The 27260-nt window shown below is 40.9% G+C and overlaps 1 pseudogene; it reads right to left on the reverse strand.

The window, feature by feature from the left end:
* Nucleotides 1–6477: 6477 nt before the first annotated feature.
* LOC114036793 overlaps nt 6478–27260 on the reverse strand; it is a 51518-nt pseudogene continuing 30735 nt past the window's right edge.

Genomic DNA, 27260 nt, shown 5'->3' on the forward strand with positions numbered 1-27260 from the left:
GTACTCTGTATTCCAAGAAAAAAAATATGATGTTCCATTTCCCATCTCCATGCCTTTGCTCAGGCTGTGGCCCATGCCTGAAATGTGTTTCCTCTTCACCTTCTCCTCTTAGAATCCCTAGCTTCCATCAAGGCTCAGCACAGGTACTGCCTTCTACATGTTTTTTTTTTTTTTCTGATTCCTCCAATTGCTAGGGCCCTCCCTCTAAAGTGACTTTGTATGCCCTTTGTATATATTTCATATTTACTCATTAGTATACATTCTATTCTCCCCACCAGAACGTAAGTTCCTAAAGATCAGGTCCTATTTTGCTTTCATAATTGTGTCCCCAGCGCTTAGAACAGCACCTGACACATAGTGAGCACTTGGTAACTGGTTTTTGAATTGAATTGAGTGAAGAAGTCTCTGGCAATGGGCCCTTTCTTTTACTATCTGTTGTCAATATAAGTGCCTATATAACTTATACAACTGGTCAAATCAGTAGCCATTTCTTAACCACCTGCTTTGTGCTATATGCAGTGGTAAGTCAAATGAGATAAGATCAAATGAGATAATATCTGGAGAAGAAGGAGGAGGAGGAGGAGGAGGAGGAGGAGGAAGAGAAACCTCCCCGAAGGGAAGAAGTGTTTTGGCTTTTATTTGTATCTCTAGGACTTAGTAATTATAACAACAATCATCACTATTATTATATAATTACATAATAATAACGTAATTGTTATTATTGGTTTTTTGTTTGTTTAGTTGCTTTTCAGTTGTGTCCTACTCTTCATGACCCCATTTGGAGTTTTCTTGACAGAGATACTGGAGTGGTTTGCCATTTCCTTCTCCAGCTCATTTTACAGAACAGGAAACTGAGGCAAACAGGATTAAGTGACTTGCCAAGGTGGTACAAGTAGTATCTGAGGCCAGATTTGAACTCAAGAAGCTGAGTCTTCTTGACTCCAGGCCCAGCACTCTATCCACAGTACCACCTAGCTACCCTTATAATACAATTATATCATCATAATCATGATAATAATAATGTCATTGTTCATTATTATTTTATATTTATAATATATTATATAATAATACATTATCATATATTTATATATTATATAATATATAATGATACAATTTGTAACACATAATTATTGATTATATATAATAATAATAATTTTTATTATTACATGCTAGAGATACAAAGAAAAGTAAAAACACTGTTCATACCCTCAGGGAGCTCACATCCTAATGGTGGAGACAGCATGCAAACAACTAAGTACATGCAAGATATTTATGTGGTAAATGAAAGATAGTCATAATGGGAAGAGAAGCAGGGGGAGAGGGGAAGGAAGGCTGGGAAAGGTGTCATGTAGAAGTTAAGATTTAGCTCAGTCTTGAAGGAATCAGGGAGCTAGCAGGCCTGGGTGAGGAGGAAGAACATTCAGGCCCAGGAAAACTGCCAGTGAAAAGCGTGGAGGTTGAGAGAACTGTCATCTATGAAAAAGCACAAGAATACCAACGTTGCTGGATCAAAGAGCATTCTGCAAGAAGACTAGAAACATAGAAAAGGGCCAGATTGTGAAGAACTTTAAGAGTCAAATAGAGGATTTTATATTTGCTCCTAAAAGTCACATGGAGCCTCCTGAATTTATTGAGGAGAGAGGACCTGGGTTATTATGAACCTGAATTCTGGAATGGGCCAGTCACAGGGTTGGCAGAGCCATTTGAGCAAAGACACCATCCCAGAAAGACCAAGAGGCAAGTGGGAGGCACAGGCAGCCAGCCTGTGTCTGCTGAGCTGTATGCATTGAACGCAAGCCCTGTCTTTCTTCTCAGTTTTAGCAGTGAGCTGATGAGGAGACAAGAACTCAGATTGTAAATGGGATCTCTGCAGGAGGTCACAAAGGAGGCAAAGCCTGAGAATGGGAGAGGAAATTGAATCTGTCTGGCACCCTTGCAGAGAGGGAAAGATGGAGAGGGCAAGCCAAGACAAAGAATCTGGGAGCTGGAAGGCATTTCAGTAGCTAGCTAACCCAGAATAAGAAAGCCCACTATAGTATCCTTAACAAGTGGGTATCTACCCTTTTCTTGAAGATGTCCAGTGTGGAGAGATCTAACCAGCTGGTTTGACTTTTCAATCACTCTAGGTACTAGAGAATTTCTTTCTTTCTTTCTTTCTTTCTTTCTTTCTTTCTTTCTTTCTTTCTTTCTTTCTTTCTTTCGTTCTCTTTCTTTCCTTCTTTCTTTCTTTCATCCTTTCTTTCTTTCATCCTTTCTTCCTTTTTTCCTTTCTTTCTTCCTTTCTTTCTTCTTTCCTTCCCTCCTTCCCTCCTTCTTTCCCTTCTCCCTCCCTCCCTTCCTTAATTTTCTCTATTTTATTCTGAACTTAAGAAATAAAACAAGCATTTCCAGAACATAGTAGAATAGAAAAAAAAGATGATTGTACATGAAACTGCAAGTCTATTATGTAGAACTTGCTATTTTCTTGAAATAAAGCCTTACTTTGTCTCTTTTTGACTTCCACCCTTTACTATTGGTTGCATCCTTCGGGGCTAAGTAGAACAAAGTTATTCCTTCTTTAATATGGCAGCCCTTCAAATACTGAAGACAGCATCATGTCCACTTTGAGTATCCTCTTTTTCAGTCATGATGGTGATCATGGCTCATGGTTCTGTGGCTTTGGAGATAAATGGGGACCAGGTGTGGATCTAGGGAAGTATGGAGAAAAGTCACCTTTCACCTGTTGAAATAATTCAGAGAAATTTCCCAGGACAGAGAGGAATAAGTCAGGGACCACAGAAGACCTGCAGGTGCTAGAACTACTAAAAATTCTGAGAAGATAGAGTATAAACTCATCAAGTTCAAGGACTGTTTTTATTTTTGTCTTTTTTTTATCCCGGGTCCCTATCACAATGCCTGGATGGTGGACTCTGGCTTTGTAGTCAGAGGAACTGGGCTTAAACCCTGCTTCTGTAACTAGCTGTATGGCCTTGGGTAAGTCAAGTCAAAAAGCATCTAGTAAGATCTAAGTATATGCCAATAACTATGTTAAGTGTTGGGTTAGCTTTAAAGAAAGGCAAAAAGCATTACCCCTTAAGGAGCTCATTGAGAAAAATAATAATTAATAACCAATGATTTGGGGAGATTCAAATTTGCCCCTTTTTCATTTATCCTCATTCCAAGACCTCAGGTGGGACAGCCGTTGTGCTTTGCTCAGGTTTGGGTGGAGATAAATTCTTTGAATAGATTGCCTAAGCTGCAGATATCAGAAGTAAATGACATAATAAAAGTTCATGTTCAGCCCCTCATTTTAATATTCATTCTCTCATTTATTGTTAACCAATCAGAGTTGATTGCCTCCCTGGGACTTTCTCTTCCAAAAGGGCATATAAGATGTGAGCACAGAGCACAGCCATGATTGTCTTGGTCTAAGAGAGAGGCAGCCAAATGACCATCTTTTTATTAAAATGTTGGCATTATTAACAAAATAATGAAATTACCCAGAAATGATGTCTCTCAAACCTTTTAAAATGTCACATTATGTGCTTATGGGGGAGACAACATGCAAACAACAATACACACATTATCTCTTTCTCTCCACACACACACACACACGTGTATACACACACACATATACAATAAATGTAGGAAAGGCACTAGCAGCTAGAGGGACAGTAAAAAACCTCTTCCAGGAGTTGACATTTGAGACAAATCTTGAAGGAAGCCAGGGAAGCCGAGCTGGAGGTGAGGAGAAGGAAGAGCTTTCCTGGCACTGAGAGAGAACAAAGATAGAGAGGTGGGAGGTGGGGTGTCCTAGAGAGAAATGGAGCTTTGGATCTCTCACAACACCTACACCCAGCAGTATTCTGGGCTCAGTAGGTGCTTCAAAAATGTTTACTATGTTGTATTTTATTGATTTGGGTGAAATTGAATCAAATTGAAGGTGAAAAAGGCTACTCACAGAAGAGATGCCTTGGGGGTGGTTAGAGATGGAGAATACATTTTTGGCTTTAAAAGCTTATTATATGGAGTGCGATGAGTGACTGGCTTTCTCTTGGCTTTTCTCCAGTTCTTTAGGGAATGAAATAAGAAGAAATGGCTTGAATCTCACACTTGAATCACAGAATTTCAGAGTCCAAAAAGACCTGTGTCTATCTAGTCTGACCTACACCTGAAAAATAATCCCCCTGAGAATTCACGCAGCAAATAACCATTGGGCTTTTGCCTAAAGACCTCTAGTGAAGGAACTTGTCGAAGTGATTCATTTCCCTTTTGGATAGCTCAAATTGTTCAGAAGTTTCCTAACATTTTATCTCAGCCGGAGGGAACTTGTACCCCAACATGGGCAATTGCCCAACACCAGTCCAGGCTACTGACAAGGTGGACTCTTGGTTCTATTTTCCAGATTTAAAAAAATAATTTAGTGGCCCACCTCTCCCTAGGGATTAGGGTGGAGGTCCTGAACCCTGAGCAGGGAAGAAGTCACACATCACCTCATAGGGTTTTTACTTGCTGATTCTCTGGGATACCCCACTTCCTAGTACTCTCCAGCCAGGCTGGGGCCTGCCACATTCGTCCTCCTCTCCTGGTCCTTTCCTGACTGTATGTGGTATTTCTGAGTTCCTTGGGAAGAAGAAAACAGAAATTTAAAAAAAGAGACCATGTACCACAAAGAAACACATAGATTTTAAAATAAACTTTGTCAACTAGAGAGGCTTCAAGTCGGGGCTATAGCTAGAGGCCTTTCAACAATGCACGTGGCACCTTTTCCATGCAAACCCGAGAGACACCAGGCAGCTGCTACTGACGTCTCCAGTCTTTTGAAATCCAGAGGGGACTTTGCCTGATGGCCTCTCTGTGGCTCAGGAGGAAAACAGAATGCAGAGATGTAACTAGGGTAGAGTGATCAGAAGTTTAAGCGGACCGGTACCAAGGTAAGTCGATAAACATTTATTATGTGCCATGTACTATGCTAAGCATAAAAGGCTCTTCCTTCCCACAGCTCACCATATCACCACTACTGGCTGACTCCCTTCCCCCTTTACTCCTCTGAGAGATTGGGGGATACAGGACCACAGGCTAGACTGTCTTGGGGGTGGGACACCTCCCTCTCCTGAAGATAACACAACTGACCAAGATGGACAGTATCATGGGTGTCATCTCTGGGCAACCATCCTTCTTAACTGAATTTTCCCCAGGCAGATACATTCCTAGTTCCATAACTCCCCCTGGACCATTCCCTATGGCTTTCTACTGTCTATAGAATTTCACCTGAAAAGTAAATCCAAACATGAGCTGGCTTCTTGTTTTTCTTACTTGCCCTGTCTCTTTTCCTGGGATCCCTACTCTCCAAGAGTGCCCCCTTTCTCTTTTTCTTTATCTCATCAATCAGACATCTTCCTCCCCTCATCTCCTCCTTCATTTCAATTTCCCATGAAGAGATGCCCCTTCTCCTTGTCAAGGCCAACCCCTCTACAAGCACCTTTGATCTCATCTCTTCTCAATTCCTCTAGCAAATTGCCCCATCAACCCCCCTCTCTTATTTTCAGTTTCTGTCTCCTTCCCTTCTGCCTATGAACACTCCATATTTCCTCCATCCTAAAAAAAAACACCTTTGTTTGATCCAGCTATCCCCACTAGCTACTATTCTAACTTTCTTCTTCTTTGATAAATTCTTTGAGAAAGCTGTCTACAGTAGATGCCTCTACTTCTCCACCTACTCCTAAACACTTTCCAATCCAACTTCTGACTTCATCATTCAAATGAAACTGCTCTCTCCAAAGTCATCAATGATCCCATCACTAAATCTCATGTTCTTCTTTTCTTTTGCTTTTGGCAGGAATCTGGCTTTATTTCTGGATAAGTTTGTTTATATACTGTAACGCTGCCACTCAGGCAGGGGCAGGTGTGGGTACAGGCTCTCCTGAGTTCCCAATATCCCCATTCCACCCCTCTTGGGGCCACTCCCTCATTGTAAGAGCCTGGGGGAGGCCCTTTGGTTACCCTTAAATAGAAAAAAACCCTCTGTGGAGCCCTGGCTGGCCCAGCCTGGCCCCTGGGGGGGGCATGCTATATACATTATTCACAGACATGGTACCCACAGGGTCACTTCCAAGAGTAAAAGTGAAATGCTACAAGTGAAACCCAGTTAGCAGCAGGGATATGAGGATGTGTGAGAGAGGGAGGGGTGTGGGAGGCAGGGCCTTGCTCCAGCTGAGGCCAGGGTCACTGTCAGTCTTATAAGGTGCAAGTTAAAAACAACACACAGGACACCCCCGGGACCCTGGAGACCCCATCACCCCTCCCATGCTGACTCCTCGCCCAAGCCCAGGCCCCAGCTCCAGCAGCTTCTTTGTCTTTGGTCCCCTTCTTCCTCTTCTTCCTTTTCCAGGGGGAAAGCCCTGGAGGGTCTGTGGCACTCCTGGGGTGGGGGGCCCTGGGATGCCCTGGCTTGAGGACAGAGGCATGGTGCAGTGCTCTGGAACTGGGAGCAGGCCCTTAGAGGACTTCTGTGACCTGGGGAGTTGGCACCAGTTTGTTTGTTTTTTTGAGGAAGGCCTCGGCCTCAGCAAAAGGCAGCAGACACTCCCCAGTCCTGCCGAGGGGGCTCCCCTTTTCTCTAGGGGTCCCATTGGGGGTGAAGCCATTCTCCTGGTGCCCAACATCTGGTTGCAGTCCATTCACCAGCAGCCCTGCCTCTTTCCCCTGCATGCTCCACTGAAGCTCTGGAGGAGCTGTCCCTCTCTGGGCAGAATCTCCTTTCCCTGGCCCTTGGCCACCTTCTCAGATTCTGGGCTGGAGTGGTCTGCTTTGGCCTCCTTCCCATTGAGAATCTTCCGATCCCCCTTCTCGGACTCAGCAGCCTCAGATTTCCTAGTCCTCCTCATAATCTCCTCTAGTCGCTTCTTTCTCTCCAGCCGCTGCCTCTCTGCCTCTTCCTGGGACCTTGCTTCAGCCTCCTCTTTCTGCTTCTGCAGCCTCTCTAGTTCCTCCAGCTCAGCCTGGGCCTTCTCCGGGGCCTCCTGCTCTTCCCGCTGCTGCCTGTCCTCCTCCTGCCGCTGGCGGGCTGCTGCCTCCCACTCCACCCTGGCCTCAGCCTCTCCAGCAAGCTGCTCCTCTCTGCCTCTTGTCCCATTTTGCCCACTCTCACTGCTCTTGGGGTTGGCATCTCCACGTCCTTTTTCCAATCCTCATCCTTCATGACCTCTGCAACATTTGACACTGTTAATCATGTTCTTCTTTTTGAGGGAGGATGGAAGGGGAAGGAAGGAAGGGAAAAAAGGAGAGAAGGAGGAAGGGAAGGAAGGAAAAACAAATAATAATGAGGAAAATACATGGATTCAATTAAAACAGCTGGATCCTGACTTAATTCATTTATCCTAAAACTATCTCTTTCAAGTTTCAAAGAGTACCCTTCCTATTTGGGTACTTCGATGGATATCCTGATGGTTGTCCATAGTGAGTACATGTGAGCACATGTGAGCTTATGAGGAAGTCAATGTTTACTCTTCCATCTCATTCATGAATCTAAAGAATATAACCAACCTGGTGGTAGGGTCCAGTTCATTTCTGTCTTTGTAATGCCCCCATCTAAGAGGGTGCCTAGCATATTTGTTGTTTGGTCATTCAGTCCTGTCTGGCTTTTCATGACCCTGTGGACCAGAGTATGCCAACAATGTCCATAGGATTTTCTTGGCAAAGATGTGGGAGTGGGTTGTCACTTCCTTCTCCAGTGGATTAAGGCAAACAGAGGTTAAATGACTTGCCCAAGATCACATAGTTAGGAAGTGTCTGAGGCTGGATTTGAACTCAGTTCTTCTTGACTCCAGGCCCAGTGTTCTATCCACCAAGCCATCTCCCTGCCTCCAATCCACAGCCTTTGCCTGGCTTATATAAAGTGGTAAATATATGATTGTTAAATTGCATTGCATTGAATCATACCTTCTCTTCCTTTAACTTCTGTGGACTAAGTTAGTCTTATTTATTTTAGTCTATTTTTATGCAAAAAATCATAGGGATCATAGAGCCAAAGCTAGAAGGGAGCTCAGAATCCACTTAGCCTAACCCCTACATTTTGAAGCAAGTTTTTTTTTTTTTAAGGCAATTGGGGTTAAGTGACTTGCCCAGGGTCACACAGCTAGTAAGTGTCAAGTGTTTGGTCTGATGCCAGATTTGAACTCACGTCCTCCTGACCACAGTGCCGGTGCTCTATCCGCTGCACCACCTAGCTGCCCCTAACCCCTTCATTTTGAAGATGAGAAAACTGAAGCCCATGGAGGATAAATGACTTGTCCAAGGTCACACAGTCAAAGCAGAGTTGGGATTTGAAACCAGACCCTCTGACTTCAGAGTTTTCTTTACATTGTGCTACTTTTATCCCAACTGCTTCACATATTATGAGTGTTTAATAAATATTTAAATTCATTCACTCATGCATTCATGCCTACTATGGGTATAGCCCTGCACCCACTTGACTTCTTAAAGCTACCATACTGTAGACATTTTCTTACTTCATTATATCCTTCTTGAGATTCCAGGATTAGAGGTGTCATAATTATTCCAAATGAGGATTAACAGAATCATAAATTGAATTTGAAGCCACTTCAAAACCATCTTGCCCAACCAGTACCTGTGCATAAGAATCCCTTCTATAAGAGGTGATTCAACCATTGCTTAAAGACTTTCAGTGATGGGAGACCTACTGCCTTCCTAGGTAGGCTAGTCCACTTTCAAGAAGGCCAATACGTGCGACAGCTATGCAGTACGGTGGATAGAGCAGAGGGTCTGGAGCCAGGAAGACCAGAGTTCAAATTCGGCCTCAGACTGTTACTAAATGTGTGACCCTGGGCAAGTCATTTCTCTTCTTTTTGTCCCAATTTTCTCATCTGTAAAATGGGGATAATGATAGCACCTATCTTCAGGGTTGTTGTGAAGATCATTTGAGATAATAATCATAAAGTGATTAGCACATTACCTAGCACAAAGTAAGCACTATATGTTGTTTGGTCATTTCTGTTGTGTCCAACTGTTTGTGAGTTCATTTGGGGCTTCCTTGGCCAAGATATTGGAGTTGTTTGCCATTTCCTTCTCTAGCTCATTTTACAAATGTGGAACTGAGGCAACAGGGTTAAGTGACTTGTTCAGGTTCACACAGATAGTCAACGTCTGAGGTCAGATTTAAATTCAGAAAGAAGCCTTCCTGATTCCAAGCCCAGTGCTCTATCCACTATACCACCTAGCTACCCAGTAAGCACTACATACATGTAATCTATTTATCATTATTATCATCAATATTATCATCATCATTATCATCATTGTCATCATCAAATTATTCACAGCCTTGGACAGTGGGAGGATCATGTCTTCTCTCTTGTTTCTAAAATCCTTCCTTATGAATCCCAGCTCTTTGTCATCCACTTGGGCCAGAATAGCATATTGGACTGATATCTTATGTCAAAGACACTGTATTATTTTTATCTCCAAAGCTCACTTTTATCTCAATTTCTTGAACAACACAGAAAATGCCTGCCAAGATTTTGGAAGCCCAGTTACCTTGAATTTATCCATTGTTGGCAGTACCTATACTTCAAAAAAAGGTCATTGTCTATATGAATGAAGTTCAATATTTGAAATTCAGTTATCTTGCAATGAATAAAATCCAAGATTCAAAGTCAATTTAGCCTTTCCATTCCCTGCTGTCTGGCCAAGGCAATTAAGATGCAGTATTCAGATTTAAGTTGAATTTGCCCTAATTGAATGAATTTCTTTCCAAGCTACCTTAGTATGATGTTACCTCAATGTTCAATTTATATTAATGTGGACTCGATCCCACTCTCCTAATACAAGGAGAATTTCAGGCCCATTTCCAAGAAAAGCTGCCCTGGCATAACAATCTGACTCAAAGAAGAGAGGGTGATTCCGAAGAATTCCATTCTGCTGACACAGAAGAAAACCCCAGTTAATGGCTAAAATTGTTTTTTTTTAATACTCAATTTACTCAGGACATTGTCTCCAATCCATACCTCCCCGTCTAAGGATTTACTACCAATCTTCCTAGGCTCCAATCCATCCTTCATACCTGCAAGAATAATCTCCCTTATGTGCAGTAATATTCTTGCCATTCAAAAATATTCAGTGGTTCCCTATTGTTTATCAAGTGAGTAGAGAAGAGGAAGTAGATAGGATAGCCTTAATCATTTAATTTTCTCTGATTCTAATTATATATAATTTTGTATTGTATTGTATATATAATATAATATTATAGAATATACTATATAGTATATTGTAGTAATTTTGTTTTCTCTATCAAGTGAGAAATTCTATAGTTAAGCTTGATAGAATTAAAGGCTGGCTATCCACTGGATGTCGGAAAAATAATCAAGACCCTGTTGTTGTTGTTCAGTCATATCTGACTCTTCATGATCCTGTTTAGGGTTTTCTTGATAAAGATACTGGAGTGGTTTGCCATTTCCTTCTCCAGCTCATTTGACAGATGAGGAAACTGAAGCAAACAGGGTTAAATGACTTGCCCAGGTTCACACAGCTAGTAAGTGTCTGAGGCTGGATTTGAACTTAGGTCTTCCTGACCCCAGGCCCAGCAATCTATCCACTAGGGCCCCTCAAGACCCTAGTATCCTTTTATAAAGCAAAGCACATTTCCTAGGAATTTAGTCAAGGCAAGAGGCAGTTCCACGGATGTGAACTCTATGAGTCGAGAAGAGAAACAGTTATGGAACTATGGAAGAACCCAACCCTTGGGAGCAAAGAATTCTTTGCTGAGGGAAGGGGTCTTCTTTTTTCTCCCTCTTCCCTTTTCTCCTTCCCCTATTAGTAATGATGACTTACTGTAAAAGGAAAGGAAAGGAAGAAACATTTCTTTTTCCCCCATTCATAAAACTTTTATTCACATCAACTTGATGCACATGTTCTTAACAATTGTGCTTGGATTGTTCATGAAAATTTGATAAGACATTAAAAAAAGCTAGTCATCATCTCAAGTTATTTCTCTGTTAACTATCTTTTACAACACATGCATGTTAGGCAAATATAAAAAAGCAAAAAAACCCTAAAAAATGTTAAATACATGTGTTATTTTTATTTTATTGCTGTGCTTGATATGCAGTGACTTTATGAATATCAATTAATTTTTACTACATGTTTACTTGTACATTGGAACAAGCATTTATTAAGCACCTACTATGTGCCAAAAAATATGCTAACTTCTTTATAGACAAGATCTCATTTGGTATTAAACTAAGTGAGGAGTAAACTTCCCTACTAGGAGACACAGCCTCCAGCAGGGAGCAGACCAGTTAGTGGAAGCAGGAGACTGGATGAGCCTTGTGAGTTGAGAGTTAACCCCGGCTGTTGAGAATAGAGCTGGGGAACCAAGTCCAGGAAGCCCAGATGAGCAGCCTTCTCAGCATAGATGCTGTACCCAGAGAATAAAGTATAAAGACACCATTAAAAATAGAGAACATTAGGACATGCCTGCACCACATGTGTTCCCTACATACATGCCTCTTTACCAATGTCTTCCATGTGTATGTCCACTCTTTCCACTTATATGTATTTGTGGGAGTGCATACCCCAGGTTTATGAGAGAGGGATGTTTTGTAGCTACTGTTCTTACAATGCCATTTCAGTAAATGCCTTATTTTTAGCTAATTGTGTTCTCTGGTTGACTATTTAGCAGTGTGTTGTAGTGAGCACCAGTTGGGGCTCATGAGAGATATTCTAAGGAATTTAGACCCACAGAATAACTCAGATTAGGATAATTTTATGAGTGTAATTTGAGGTGGTAATCCAGAGAATGTGCAAACACCTTAATTTCATGTTTTAAGTCTCCACAGTCTGGCACTTTTCTACCTTTAACCCCACTCTTTCTAGGCACCCAATGTTCCATCCAAAATGAGCTACTTAACATCCATACATACGCAATCAAATTCAATTCAATGAAAAAAATTATTAAGTAGATATGATTTTTGCAGCACTATGCTAGTAACCAGTCAGTGAGTAAATGTTAAATACCACGTGTCAGAGAGAACAGCTAGGTGAAGCAGTAGATAGAGTGCTGGGTTTGGAGTCAGGAACACTCATCTTCCTGAGTTCAGATATGACCTCAGACACTTACTATCTGGGTGACCCAAAGCAAGTAATTTAGCTCTGTTTGTCTTAGTTTCCTCATCTGTAAAATGAGTTGGAGAAGGAAATGGCAAACCACTCCAGGATCTTTAAAAAGAAAACCCCAAATGGGGTCACAAAGAGTCCCAATGTGTAAGCTATTCATCCTAGACATTTTCCAGAGCTCTCTCTGTGCCAAAAGGAAAACAAATAGTTTCTTGACTTATCTCACTGATAATTTCATCCTTCCAAAGGTGGTAAAAATAGCTATGGGGAATTCTAATTTGGATGGAATTCTCATCAACTGGGGAAAACTCACTGCTGCAGTGGAAATGATGGAAACCCTGGGGGAAAGTGCCCAAAAAATCCCAAAAGATATTGACAGCCTGGAACATTGGGATAGGTCTATTAAGACAAAATTCAATAGGGATAAAGGTAAATTCTTGTACTTGGGTACAAAAAAATGACTTCATGGAATTATGGAGGCATAACTAGGTGGTAGTTTTTTTTTTAAATAATCTGGGGTTTTTAATGGATTTTAAACTCAATACAAACCATCAATATGTTGTGGCAGTTAGGGAGAAGGTGGTGATGATACTGCTGGATTCCTTCTTAGTTGAACCCCATATCTTCTAAGCATTCTCTTATCTCCCTCTTTTCAGTAAATGCATCACTATCCTGAGAAAACTCTGCCCTGGGGCTCTCTTTTCTTCAATGGTAAGTCTCTCCCCAGAAGCAACATTTTAGGAAGGAGCTCAGATGTATTTCACCTCACTTATGCCTGGTCTCTCTCCAGGACCATCCTTCTTGTTGTTTGTTTGCTGGATTGCTTCACCCCTTCCTCTATTTCCAGCTACCCTTCAGATGTTGTCTTCTCTCATTAGAAGGTAAGCTCCTTGAGGGTCGGGGTCATTTTGCTTACTTATATTTGTATGCTCAGTTCTTGGCATAGTTCTTGACATATAGCACACACTTAAGAAATGTCCATCCATCCATCCATCCACCCATCCATCCACCCATCCTTCTGTCCAGTTACCTATCATTTAAAAATACATTAGCAGGTAAACGCCTAGAGAAAGACAGCAAGGGTGCCTTCCTTTGGTCAATGTCTGATGATGATGATGATAATGATGATGATGATAGGTAACATTTATGTAGTACTTACTATGTTCCAGGTACCATGCTAAGTGCTTGAAAATTATTATCTCACTTGATCCTCACAACAACCCTGACAGGAAGGTATCATTCTTATTCTCATTTTGCAGGTAAGGAAACTGAGGCAAAGGTTAAATGACTCTCTCAGGCTCACACAGCTGGTAAATGTCTGAGGCCCAATGTGCTACCTAGCTGCCTCTATATAAAATGAGTTGTTGAAAGATCTGGATATTTTTAGCCTGGAGCAGAGAAGATGAGGGATAGGAGGACATGAAAAGGGAGGAGACATGATAGTTATCTTCAAGCATTTGAAAGTTTTCCACACCTGGATGAGGTATGACATTTGGTCTGTTTTGCCTCAGAGGTCAGAACCAGGAGCAATGGTGGGAAGTTGTGAAGAGGAAAATGTAGTCCAGCTATTCAGAACACCTGCTAAGAGTTAGAGATGTTCATGAATGGAATGAACTGCCTTCCTCCTTTTCGGAGAAGTGGAGGCTTCCCCTTCCTTTGTAATTTCCAAGTAGAGCTTAGATGACCACTGATCCAGTATGCTGTAGTGGGGATACCTTTTGGAGGGGATTTGAGCTGTACTTTATGGCTACCAAGGTCCCTTATAACTCTAAAATACCAAGATGCTATGATGTTGTGAAATCACTTGACCTATCTTTGTCTTGGTTTCCTCATTTGTAAGATAAGGGATTGGATTAAAGGACCCTTAAGATCTCTTCTGGTTCTAAATCTATGATCATCTGAACCCAGGAGGTTAGTGGTCTTCATGCCATGACAGGAGGAGGAAGGAAATGTTAACAAGGGTAAACCAGAGATGGGCCATGGATTTGGTATATACAGCTCTCCATCACTCCTTAGAGTTGAAATGTGGGATGGTGACAGTGCATTGATGTCCACAACAGGGCAGCTTCTTAAGGCAGAAGAGATAATATGTTTTTTTGGGGGCAAGGGGTTCTCACTCAGGTGTTTTCCCAACTTTTATGTTACAAACAGGAAGATTATGTGGGACTGGTCCAAGGAAAACTGGAAACAAATGGGAAAGGCAAGCTGGAAAGTGGGGGGAATGTGGACATTTCTAGAAATGGTAGGACAAAAAGATGCATCCAGAGTAGGAGCAGCTTGCTCCACACAAATCTTATGGGTCTCAGAGAGCCCCACTAAATCCAATGTGTTACTTGTGTATGTGTGTCTTTACTATCATTAGTCTTTGTAACAGCAACATTCACACATGTGGAAATGAGGTGGGAGCAGGAAAAGTTTAGCCTCCCTTTCTCCATGGAAAACAGGAGAAAAGATTGACTGTGTGTGTTTTGGGGCTGGGGAGAAGGTTCAGGAGAGTGTAGGGAGCTCTGCCAGTGAGTCAATTGCCTGCTATCTTGTAAATAATAAATGGATGTAGCGCTACCCATGCAGACCTCTTCCTCATGGTAAATTTTCTCAGGATGGCTCAGACAGTCAAGTATTTGCACTTTATAATTGGATTCTGCCACAGTGTCCATCGAGGTCCAGAATCCTAAAGCCTGCTTCATTTGCCTTCCCTTTTCTGTGATAAGACCTCAAGAGCTGTGAGTTACCAGAAGCATAGGGCTACCACTCCGCTATGGTCTTCCTAAAGCAAGGTTAAGTCACTGAGTAACACCTGTCCTTCCAACATCTTCATGGAAACTCAGAGTAGAAAAGAGTGGGCCTTTTCATTGTCATTTCCATTTCGATGTTTCTCAAATGTCCAGGGAGAGCAAGAGCAAGCTCTAGGCAATTCACAAAATGAAGGCTGTTGGATGTATTAGAATTGGTCTCCAGCACAGTATCAGAGCAGGGCAGCTGTCCCGTCCTGCGGGACATCAACGGAGGTCTGGACCTGTAAAAGAAGGAGGGGAGCAGGGGACACAGGAAATGGAGACAAGGCAGGCTTTCTGATCAAGTCTCGTTTATTGAAGGCAAGCTCAGGGTAGTTATACACACAGTAAGAGGGAGTGGGGGAGTTCCACCACCGGTATAGGGGCGGGGTATTCCAGGAAGAGGTACAGCTTTGTCCGTAATTTGTTCTTATCACAAGGAGGCCTTGATAGCTGCAATGCTAGTAATTTTCCAGAGGTCATACTGGGCCTGTGGTCCCTTACAGGCAGCTAGGTGGCTCACTGGAAAGAGGGCTGGGCATGGAGTCAGGAAGACTGGAGTTCAAATCTGGCTTCAGACACTTACTAACTGTGTGATCCTGGGCAAGCCACTTAATTCTGTTTGCCTTAGTTTCCTCATCCATAAAATGAGCTGGAGAAGGAAATGGCAAACCACTCCAGTATCTTTGCCAAGAAAACCCCAAATGGGGTCTTGAGGAATCTGACATGACTGAACAACAGCAAATAGTCTCAGAGATGTGAAATGGAAAAGCACCACTGAAAAATGAAAAGAGGCAACAGAAGATTCAGATGACCAATTTCTTGCACGTAAATTCTTTTTTTTTGTATGTAAATTCTTAGGCGGGGAGTGGATAAAGAGTTGGAATGATTCTTAGTTATGGGGGACAGACTCTTGGAGAACAATTTGCTCTTCATCTGCTTTCCAGAAGGATAGAGATATAGTTGCCTCCAAGCCCCTCATAAGGGAGATTTTGCTTTTTTTTTGGTTACATCAAAAGGCTCAGACATTCAGAAATTAAAAAAAAAATGCCTCCAAGATTCCAGCCTCTCCCCCAGTCTCTTCTTCTGGGGTACATTTTTCTTCTAAATATACTTGTCATGCTATATATTTCTAAGGGACTATTCTTTATCTCCCTCTTCCAACTATCTCTCTAAAATAGAGACATCAGCACATTTTTTTGATCAATTCAAGTGTATCATGCGGATACACAAATAAAGCTTCCTATCTCCCTGCTCCCCAGTGACCCTTTTCTCTGTTGGGGTGGGGTGCTAAAAGTAGTGTCGAAACAGGGCCACTGTATCAAGGATTAATGTGTGGCCCACTTCCTTTTGACACTGCATTCCTAAGGGATAATTTGTTACAAATGAAATCTCAGGATTATTTGTAGTCTATCTTCACTTTAAAGAGCATTTCAAGTTATGGCTGTCATCTCTGAAATAAGTTTGAGTGTCCTAAATGAACCATATTATAAATCAATGAAGCGAACTCTTAAATACACTTGGGTAATTTATTAGTGTTAGGTAAGGGAACAAAATTTCTCCTACAAGCTCATCCTTAATATATGATTCTATCTCTGACTAGGAACTCTCATATTTTCCCTTGTTTGATATGTTGGCGATCAAACATCATGAGATCATAGATTTAGGGCCAGAAGGGACCTTAGTGGTCATTTAGTCTGACCTCCTCATTTGACATTTGAAGCAACTGAGCCTAACAGAGAGGGTAAGTCACTTGTCCAAGGTCACACAGATAGTGGTAGAGTATTCTTTGGGAGATAACCCATTCTAGGGTACTCTTCACTTAGAAAGATCAAAGAAATTTCAAGGAAGGGTTGTGATAGCCATCACCAAAATGAGTCTATCTGATGAAAAGATGCTATTTGGTCATGCTTTGGCCTAGGGATAAATTCTTTGGAGACTCTGAAATGAAAATTCATCAGTGATATAAAGAGGATGAAATGTATTTTGAAGAGAAGAGGGTTCTATGTCAGGCTATATTATTCACCATTTTTCATGAGAAGCAAGTATTGGAAAGAGCTTGTCTTTGCCTGGGGCTAGAGACTACACAAAATTTCTCAGAAAAGGCAAAAAAACCCCATTACTCTCATATGAAACATTCACTGTAACATTTTCTGGATCTCTATACTGGTTGACCTCTCCTTCCTTTCTTAACTGTTTTTTTTTATATCTTACAGTTATACCTTTCTAAAGACTTCTAAATCATATTATCACATCTTTATAATAACTAGACAGTCACACCCAAATTAGTTTTGGTCTCCACGACTCCAAAGCCCTACTCTACCAGCCTCTCCCTCTTATCAATCTCCTGGTTCAGGAACCTGCCCCACCTTCTAACCTCATCCACCAAATTGTTTTATCAGCCAATTTATTCTATTTTCCTTATTTTCCTTGTAACTTTTGCTTCTCCTTGTGTCCTTTTGTTTGAGTCCTTCCCATTAGGTCCTTGCACCTTAGTCTTGCTTAATTTTCCTTCATCCTGCTCCTTCTCCTTCAACTTTCTTTTACAGAAGTCAGATATAGAAACTGGTTCTGGAGATTGTTCATCATTTTCCTCAATTGCTCCCCAAATTTTACAATCCATCTATCTTTGGTTTTCATAAGTCCAAGGCTATCTGAATAATCTATATGATTTCTTTTTCCTTTTTATTCAGCTCAAGTCTCACTCTCCTCCCACTGTGGAGTTTCCAGAGGAAGGTCACCAGGATGAAGATCCTAGAGTTAATGTCATAAGAGGTTTGGTTGGAAAAACCAGAGATGTTTAGCTTGAAGAAGAAAAGACTCAGGGGAAATACGGTAGCTAGCTTGTAGCATTTAAAGGGATGTCATAGAAGATGAATTAAACTTGTTCTACTTAGTTCCAGAGAGCAGAACAAAAGACAATCGTTGGATGTTGTCAATGGGCAAATTGGAGCTCAATATCCTAACAATTAAGACTGTTCAAAAATAAAGTGGGCTTCTTTTGGAAATGGTGTGTTAGCCTTCAATGCAATCTTCAAGCAAAGACTGAATGATCATTTTGAGGGTATGTTATAGGCTAGATTACTTTTATATGTGGGTTGGCCCCTACGAGGGTCTTTTCGATTTTGAAATTCTGTGATTGTAATATCAAATGCTTAGCACAAAGAGATGGATGGGAATGTTCTTTGATTCTCTCAGGGAAACAGTTTACTTCTGGGAAGAAAACAATTTTGGCTTATTTTACTTCCTGGGTCCAAGTGAAGGAAAATTAAAATTATGGAGTTGGCAGCATAATCAGTTCAGTCTCAAACATTTATTAGGCAGCCTATCTCAGCTGCCTTATCATCCAGAAACTTCTCTAAGTGCCTGGAGACTTCTTGCCCTGGAACATTACTTGCAACTTTAGTCTCCTTCTACCTTTGGTGAGTTCCTCCATTTTGAGGAAGGGTCAAGGCTGGCCATGATTAATCCCCCTCCTGGCTCTGTTTGTGACTCTCAGGAATTCACCACCATGCCCTTCACCATGACCATCCCCTTTTGTTTTTCAGTTCCCTTTTTTATTGCTTTTCTCCACCAGGAAGGAAGTTCTTTGAGGGCAGGATCTACCTTTTTCTTATATTTGCACCCCCGCCCAGTGCTTAACATAATGCGTGTACATAACAAGCACTTAATAAATGCTTTTTGCTCACCCTGTCTGTCTGCCAAACACTGAGCTAGTTGAAAAAAAGACAAAGACAAAATAATGAAACATCCCCTGTCCTCGAGAAGTTGACATTTTACTTTGAGGGATAGAACCTGCACACAAACATGGAAGTATTTAGAGGAACAGAGAACTAACAGCTGGCAGGGACCAGGAAAAACTGCTGAGGGGTGTGACACCTGCTTTGAGTCCTGAAGGAAGATGATTCTGAGAGGCAGGAATCAGGAGGGAATACATTCCATATGCAATGTAGTATCTCTTTCAAGTATGTTGTGGAGTTAAGCCTGCTCACACTTATAAGAGAAACAGCATCCCTGAGTGATAGGCTGAGGACTGAGGCTGACTGAACAACCAGTTCAGTTTTGAGACAACCAGTTGCTCAATTTTAAATTTTATATGCTGTAGAGATATGGACACTGGAACTGGGGACAGCAGTAACATACCTGTTTATAGAAAGATGATGAAATTTTTATTACTAATTACCATCTAAGGTACAGTTGTTTTCATAGAGGAGCCACAGTCTGAACCTAGAAAGAAAAGAGGAGTGAGAGGGAGATAAAAGGACAGATTTTAGATCTGTGTAAGTAAGTGTGAAGCTGGAAGTGATAGATACTATATTTGCTATTGAGGTGTAAGTATAGCTGAGCTGAGGAACAGTTTGAAAGGAGAGAACTAGAAAAGTCATTCAGCAGATTGACTAATTTAACTGAGACATCAATCACACTATAGATCAACATCTTAGCAGTGGAAGTATCTATTCAATGCAGAAGCTTCACTCATTAAGGAACTTTTATGGACACAAAAGAGGCACAAAGTTCTGAGCACTATCAATTTATTGACAAAGTGTGAATTTGCCAATAAACAAGGTCTCAGCCCCCTCAGAAAATTTGAGACCCTGAAAGAGGGGGGCATCACTCTTTTAGAGACAAAAGGAGGAATAGAAGGAGGTTCATATAGGAGAAAACAGTATAATTGGTTACAAAACTCATAGCATAATAGAGGAACAATGTGATTGGCTGGAAATTGAGAAGGAGGGGCTAGTAACAACCCCTCCTTCCATCCTATCACTAAGAAATGTTCATGGTTTGAGTCCACCTGCAAGGACAGTTTAGTGATAGTGTTCCAGGCCATTTGAATAATAGACCAGACTCCTTGGCATCTACCTGCATCCTTCAAGGATAACAGATTTTTTTTGAGGCAAGAATAGAACAGTGATTAGCAGGAGAACTGAGCTTCTAAACTTAACTTAGAGACAATGAGTAATCAACAGAAAAGGTAAGTTTCCAAGCTTAACTCTGAGACAAATGAAACATGACTTATGAAGTTACAAAAATGTTGACAGTGATACAAAATGAAATCAATAACAAAATAGAATCAATTTGATTTTCTCTATTTTCCATTACCTTTTTTGATCAATGGGAGACATTTCTCCCACAGATCTCTTATTTATAAGCTAATTCAATAAGATTTTTAACATAGTTGTGAATTTTGGTTCAAGTTTAAAATAGGCTTTAACATAGCAACTAATGCAAAATCTAAAAAAGAATAATTAGGCAAGGAACAATGAGAGTCCATTTACCAAATATGGCTAACAGGCTGTTTCCCTGTAGCCAAGTGAACCAAGAAGAGTGATTCCACTAGGGGTCACTGGATTGGGTAATTGTGCTCCTGCTATAACTTGTTGGATTTTATAAATAATTACAAATATAATATATATAATACATAATAATATATAAATATTATATTATATAATATATACTATATATATTATATATTACGGTTATAATTTAATAATATATTACATATTATGGTTATAATATAATATATTATGGTTATAATTTCCCCTGAACAGTTAATATAGGAACAATGAGACTGATTAATCATAACACTAGCCCCTCCCTGAGCTGCAATAAGAATGTCTAGGACCATTTGATTTTGCAAGGCCATTCGAGCTACTGAATCTGTCTCAATCTGGAGGGAAGAGATTGATTGACTTGTGACCTGAACCAAGTTCTCATTCTCAAAGAAGAGTTTTTTAGTTGCTTGTTCTATTGCATCAAGTTCTAAAAATGGAAATTGGGACCAAAAGAATTTCATTTCATTTCTAAGTTCTTTAACAGAATTTGAGACTAAAACTATGTCCTCATTAGCCTTTGACATTTGTGCATTACATTTCAGGTAGACTTTCCACCACCAGTCCTTTGGTATGATTAAAGACAGAAACTGGTGGGGCCAAATAGGCAAGTCCACAGATACCAAACCAGTTTGGAGGCAAGGAGGAATAGACTTTGTCTGTATAAATAAAAAAAACTGGCTTGGGGTCATGAAGCCCCATGGAAATTTAGAAGTGGAAAATTTATGCTCACCATAGGGCTTTGATAAAAATGGTCACCTGTTATACTACCAGTCTCTGATTTCATCCACATGAACCAACTAGACTCGCTGTATGTAAGGTTATTTAGAGAAACACATAGAGGAGTATGATCATTTGTGTCATTATAGAGAATAGCTTCAGCATTGGATAAATGTATCCCTTTATGAATATTAGGGACAGGAAGAGTATTGATGCAGTTATCTATGTTTCTTAAGTCTGGAATAGTGCTAGGGACTTTCTACTTCTTTATACATGAATGGAAACTTGGGAAGGGAGTAGCAATTTTTAATGAGAGGCCCCTGACCTTAACAATGCCATGAGACTCATTGAATTTGAGAGTGATTTGGTTTTTTCTGAGGGGGGTTAAAGGAAATGGCTTTTGGATCTTCTGGTACCTTCTTATCAAGAATATTAAAAATATAGATGGTTAAAGCAAAAGTATAATAGCCCCATTTAAAGGTGGGGAGGGGTCATACTCTGGCGATAAAAGTCTTCTGCCTGTGGACGGGTTTGCTTTTCAGTAACGGAAAAGATTTCTCATGGGTCAGGGTTTCTCTGGTGATACGATGACAAACCCAGTATCTATGAGGTTCAATAGTGTTGAGGTGGTACAAAATGTGTTCCACTTCACTATGGAAATTGCTAATAACATTAAGTCTTTTCCAATTTTCTTGTGAGGATTGGATGGGAGAGGAGAGGGATATGAATGGGCTGGGGGATAACAAACAAAGCAAAAACATATGAAACAGTATGAGGAGCTAGTTTCACATGTAGTTCCTGTATATTAGAAACAACAGAACTATCTCCTTCCAGGAAGAATGTATACACTGGGGGAGAAGGTCTGACTTGGATGGGAATGGGGATGTGTGCCAGAAAAACATTTCAAAAGAAGATACATGTAATCATCCCCTTGGTCTTCCATGAAAAAGGTCAGATGAAGGATATCAGATGATTTCCTTGAATATCAAAATGCCCCCTCCCTTTATGAACAGACATACTTGGTTATAGAAACTCAGGGAGGAGGAGTAACTTGTTCTTCACAGTCACTCAGACCCCAGCAACTTGTTTAGCCTTAAACTGTTGTATCCACTTCTCCGTTTCAGAGTCATCATAGTAAAGAGAGATATTGTCATTACAAGAAGGAGAAAGATCAAAAATATGTTCAGAGTCTTCTTAAAGTTAGGGAAGCCTCTCCATCATCTGACCCCAGTACCCTTTATCCAGGGAGGCTACTGAGGGCATTTCACCAATCACTGACTCTTTAAGAGACCAAGATATTATAGTGCCCTGCAAATCTCCATGCAACATGCCAATTTTCTCTGTTAAGAAACCAAAGCCAGCATTTTGTCTTTGCATCAGCATGGTCATTTCCTTAGGATCAGTTTCACCAGGGTGGGCAGAGCACTAGCCAATGGCCAAGGCAGTGGGTAGCTTCAGAGCAGATAAGATATCTTTGATGAAATCTGCATTTGTAATGACATTACCAGCAGAAGTCAAAAAATCCCTTTGTAAGCAAAGAATTCCAATAGCATGATAGACACTAAATGCATATGGTTAGTCAGTATAAATTGTGGCACCTTTTTCCTTTGGCAAAGTGATATATTTGGGTATGGGCTATGAACTCAGCAGCCTGAACACTGAGACTAGAAGGTAGCAAAGCTGCCCAGATATTGTCATAGTCAGAAACTATGGCAGCACTGGTGTGGTGAGTACCATCTCTCATAAAAGAAGACCCTTAGTATGCAAAATTTAATCAGGATTGTACAAAGAGGGACAAGAAAGGTCATCAAGGTATTTTTCAGCCAAGTCCACTGTGGAGGTAAAGTCATGTAGTGATTCTCCAGAGCCTGACAGATCAGGAAGCAGTGTGGTATGATTTAGAATGTCATAGCGCTTGAGAGTGATAATTTTTTTTTTGCCAAGCAAGATCACCTCATATTTGGCAATCCTTTGATCCAAAAAGGTCTGAGTTCAATGGTGAAGTAAGAAAGCCTCAACTTCATGGGGATCCTGCACTATTAAGCGGGACCCCAAAACCAAATCACAGGCCTTCTCTACCAAAAGGGCAGTGGCAGCTACAGTCCATAGGCAGGGAGGTATTCCAGCAGCCACAGAATCAAACTGGGCAGAATAATAAGCCACTGAGCACAGAATGGGTCTGAATGTCTGGGTTAGAACACCTGAAGATATCCCATCTTGCTGGTGTATAAAAAGAGAGAAGGACTTACTATAATCTGATAGGCCCAGTGCAAGTGACAATATCAAGACCCTTTTGAGGTTTGCAGGGGTAGAGAGATGTTAATTGTCAAGCTGTAAAGGTTCCAAATAGAGTCTTTAGACAGAGACAAGGAAGAGGATTGCTAATCTCACTGAACAAAGGAATTCACTACCTGCAGTATCTGGCCACTCCAAGGATGGCATGCAGCTACTGCGTTGTGGTGTGTACAGAGTTGCTGTATAACCTGAATAAATTTAGAAGAGACAGAGTAAGTCCCAACACTAAAATAAATCCCAGATATCCCACTTGTGGAAGATACCACTGGACTTTTGACTTTGAGACCTCATGGACCCTTTGGTGAAGCTCAAATTATAGATGGTAATGGTCTTCCCAACAAACCTCAGAATCTGGAGCAGCTAAAATCAGGTCATCCATGTATTGAGCCAATGTGGGGTCCTTAAAAGGGATGGAAGTCAAATCAGGACCTGGCTTTGGTTTCTTAACAGAGAGGATTTGTATGTTGCATGGAGATTTGCAGGGCACAATAATAGCTTGGTCTCTTAATGAGTCAATGATTGGCAAAATGTCCTCAGTAACCTCCCTGGATAAAGGGTATTGGGAGATAGATGATGGAGAAGCTCCCCTAACTTTGATGGTAATAGGAACAGAAGATTTTAAGAGTCTCACATCTGAAGAAAAGAAAAGGCCTATAGGGAGTTGAGAATGTTAGAAGGGAACCTAAAAGTATTCCTGACAGACTCTTAGACATTCTGAATGAGAACAGGGAATAAGGAGAAGTAATCTCAAGTAGTTGAAGGGACAGAGAATCACTGGGGGAACAGGAAATAGTGGCCATAAGTTTGCATAAGAGATCATGTTCTAACAGATTCAGAGGGGATTTGGGCATGAGGAGTAAGGACTGCCAAACAGAAAGGGGACCAATGTGTGATGACACAACCTTGGAACATTTAGAGGCTTTCCTGATTCCCAACTAGATTTAAAGATCTGATAGAGGCATATTCTTATTAGGTTTACTTATTAGGACTGAATTAGAGGCACCAGTATCTAGCAAGCAATCACAGATTATATCACCAACTTTAAGGGTGACATGAGGTTCACCAGTATGAGAAGAGAAATGAACTGGAATGACCGAGGCCAGAACATCAGATTCAGGGAAACTAAAAGAACACTTTCCCAAATCTACAGCTCCTCTCCCTCCACTTTCATGCATTAGAGTTCCACTGGGAACCTCTAAGGTCACTTTTCCCATATTTGATGTCCCATATTTTCTTTCTTTTCTATAGTCTTGAGCAAAATGACTCCTCCTTTGATAGTAAAAACATTTATATGGCTCATGAGGCCTGCATGATTATTGGAGGTCTGAAACAGCTTGTATAGGAGCAAGGATGATTTTCACTGGAGCCTGTACAGAAGCAACGGTGATTTGTTCTATAGGTTTCTCTTTCTCCTGTTTTTCTTTATCCTAATCCTTTCCTTCATAAAAATATGGGGCAATACTCTTAAGTTGGCCAATAGGTATTTCATGCTATTCAGTACATCTTTTATGGAAATGCTTTTATATTTCAGGCAGGGATTGATTAATAAAGTGTGTACCAATAATATATGCATTTCATGGGTTGAGTGGGTCTAATCTTGCATATCACTTAGGATTTAGGCCAATCTTATATATATACACATATACATATATATATATATGTGTGTGTGTGTGTTTATGTATGTATGTATGTATGTATAAAACACCAAAGGTTTCTTTTTCTTCTTGTAGCATCTTGGAATTAACCCAATTTTCTGGTCTTATGGTGCAAGCTTCCATGTCAGCAATTAAGGTATCCTTAGTATAATAGGCCTGAACACTGGGATTCTAATGGGAATCTTGCAGTGGCCAATTAGGAAGAATTGTAAGATCTGAAGGGCCTCTTCCAATGACGGGCAATCTATTAGCTGTCTTTGTGATGGTAGTTTTTTCTCCAGGGTTAATGAGTCTCCATAAAGTCAGTGACATCTCCCCAAGGGGATTATAACCCCTAAAATAGGTTATAACAGCCCCAGGGCATTCATCAAATTTTGGGGTGTTCTTGTTCCTCCAGATGGAGAAATCTGAGGTACTAAAAGTCTGATGGTGCCTATGAATAACTATGTTTCCCCCAGGGTCATAACTAAGCCTTTCTTGAAGCAGGAAAATACCAGTAGGCTGTCCCTCATTTTCAGAAGAAACTAAATCTCCAGCCTTTACAAGAGGAGAATAATGTGGTGGCACAGTTGGGGTGGGGTGGAGAGGAGGAAGAAGATAAGGAGAGAGAGCTGCTGGTGGGGAAGGGAAGGTGATAGCAACAGGAGAATAAGTAACCAAAAGGGACTGAAAGGAGTGGGAAAGGGCATGGGCAAGGCAGGATAGAGAGAAGATACTTGCAAGTTGGTTGGGCATATGCCCTTTCCCAGGGCTGCACAGCAGAAACAGAAATCCATCTCACTTGGATGTTTATTTTTAGCTAGCCTTAAGTCCTTCAATTTGCAGTCCTCAAAGGTACCAAATTGAGGCCAAAACAAATTATCAACTGGATCTCTAATGGATTTAGACCAGATTTTATATAACTTAATTTTGTACTTCTTTGTCATTCCTGGCTCTCCTGGGAACTCCCCCTTGTCCCATGCTACAAGAAATTTTTCCACAGGGGTTTCTTTTGCACACAATAATCTAGCTTGCTATTATTAGTTCCCATTATTCTAGGTCAGGCTACAAAAAAGAAGAACACAACTTATAAAGTACAAAATCACAGATACTCAGAAATACAGATAAACAGGCACAAGGCTGATGGACTTCTGTGGAGCATCCCCCATGAGTCCTAGTCAAAGCAACAAAGGCAAGAATCCTTTCCTGATAACTACATGAGGCCAAATTTACTTCTTCTTTTTGGCAACACACCCTTTCCACAATGCACTTTCTAATTCAAAGATTTGTATAGCTAATTGTATAGAGAGATGCAGCTTCTAGAATTGACCTGTTAGGGTTTTACTCATTGATCAGGAATCCTTAACAAACACAGCCCAGTTACAGACCTAGTCCTCGGTTCAGTCATCTAGAAGTCCAGGAAATTCTAACAGGAAATCCCCCTGACAGTTCCAATAGGCAGCCTTTGATTTCAAGATAGCTCAAGACAACCTTCAGGTGGCTGCTGCTGATCATAGTACCGGAACTGAGAGTCAGTTTATACATAAGGAAAGGCTCCTGGGTGCAAAGAAGACCCTCCTGGAAGGACATAGGGTTCCTCTGTTGACCTTTGTTTTCTACAACTGGGTTCACAATGCCATACTCCCCCAGTGTAGGTGCAGCTGCCAATGAATTAAGTCCTTGTCTGGTCACTCAGTTTATGACAAGATAATATGAGGGCAGAACCTAGAGACTGTCTCTCTTTCTTTCTCTAGAAATTAAGTATAGTGAAATGAGGGAATTTTAATATAAGACATTATGCATAAGTAATGAAGCTAAAAATTCAGCATGCACAGATGAAAGTCCCTTTTTTTTGGTGGGGCAATTGGGGTTAAATGACTTGCCTAGGGTCACACAGCTAGTAAGTATCATGTGTCTGAAGCTAGATTTGAACTCAGGTCCTCCTGACTCCAGGGCTGGTGGTCTATTCCCTGCACCACCTAGCAGCCCCCTGAAAGTCCCTTTTTAAGCCAAATATGGGGCTCTTATATCTTTTAAACTAATAATTTTGGTTTTTCCCCTTTTTACTAGGAAGAATCCACCACTGGCTTATTAGTTACTCATCAACTATGGTTATTTGTGCCTGTTGGCCATGCACTTACCAAGATAATGGTTACTTATGACATGGTGTTTCCCCAACCCCTTCTTGAATCGGAAGCATATCTGTTTCTTTGGTACCCCCTCAATTTTCTGGAACAGAAGCAGGCAAGTTCCCTAAGAGGTATACCAATTCTACAGTACTTTCTTGAAGGGGTGTCTATTGGTCCACACCTTATTAGTACTGGGAACCCTCTATGAAGAAAATTTCTCCGAGGGTCTTAGTCACTAATTATAATTCCTGAGTTTTCTATTGAAAT

The sequence above is a fragment of the Vombatus ursinus genome, unplaced genomic scaffold, assembly GCF_900497805.2.
Source record: "Vombatus ursinus unplaced genomic scaffold, bare-nosed wombat genome assembly UNPS02009994.1, whole genome shotgun sequence".
Lineage (NCBI taxonomy): Eukaryota > Metazoa > Chordata > Mammalia > Diprotodontia > Vombatidae > Vombatus > Vombatus ursinus.